General features: G+C 46.2%; 1 non-coding gene across 1 annotated transcript; it reads left to right on the top strand.

The window, feature by feature from the left end:
• The first annotated feature begins 609 nt into the window (after positions 1–609).
• TRNAS-GCU (transfer RNA serine (anticodon GCU)) lies at positions 610–676 on the top strand. Its single transcript has one exon. It is a non-coding gene; the product is annotated as a tRNA-Ser (tRNA).
• Positions 677–928: the final 252 nt, after the last annotated feature.

Raw genomic sequence — 928 nt, 5'->3', positions numbered from 1 at the left:
GCTGAGAAACTCCAAGGTGAAGGAGACACTTTTCCTTTCTAGACTCAAACACACCTTCTCCCCTCCACCCACGTCTGACACACTTCTCCTCATAACAGCGTTAAGCAAGTCTGCCGTGGCATTCTCTTAGGTAATTGTTTGGAATAATTTGTTATCCGAAAACTTCAGGACAGGTGAATGAATATGCAAAGCAGCCAATTAAATTCAGGTTCCAGTGCTTAAAAATGGCAATAACAATTAAACATCTTTTTTCCTCCTGCCTCAGTGCGACCAGTGGATAGGCGCATAATTTTATGAACGCATGGGAATTTGGCGGAAACGTGAAAAATTAACCCCCAAATCTATCTGTGATGAGATTTTAAACAGATTTGGTGACTTTGGAGGGATGGTGTCTCAGTGGTAGAACATCTGCTTGGTAAGCAGAAGGTCCCAGTTTCAATCCCCAGCAGCTCTAACTAAAAAGGGTCCAGGCAAGTAGGTGTGAAAAACCTCAGCTTGAGACCCTGGAGAGCCGTTGCCAGTCTGAGTAGACAAGACTGACTTTGATGGACTGAGGGTCTGATTCAGTAGAAGGCAACTTCAGATGTTCATATGTCTAAGGGGAGGGACGGTGGCTCAGTGGTAGAGCATCTGCTTGCTAAGCAGAAGGTCCCAGTTTCAATCCCTGGCATCTCCAACTAAAAAGGGTCCAGGCAAGTAGGTGTGAAATACCTCAGCTTGAGACCCTGGAGAGCTGCTGCCAGTCTAAGTAGACAAGACTGACTTTGATGGACTGAGGGTCTGATTCAGTAGAAGGCAACTTCAGATGTTCATATGTCTAAGGGGAGGGACGGTTGCTCAGTGGTAGAGCATCTGCTTGGGAAGCAGAAGGTCCCAGGTTCAATCCCTGGCATCTCCAAAAAAGGGTCCAGGCAAATAGGTGTGAAAA

Source organism: Heteronotia binoei, chromosome 9 (assembly GCF_032191835.1).
Source record: "Heteronotia binoei isolate CCM8104 ecotype False Entrance Well chromosome 9, APGP_CSIRO_Hbin_v1, whole genome shotgun sequence".
Taxonomy (NCBI): domain Eukaryota; kingdom Metazoa; phylum Chordata; class Lepidosauria; order Squamata; family Gekkonidae; genus Heteronotia; species Heteronotia binoei.
Note: the sequence above shows the minus strand (reverse complement) of the source record. Positions and strands in the feature narration are given on the sequence as shown.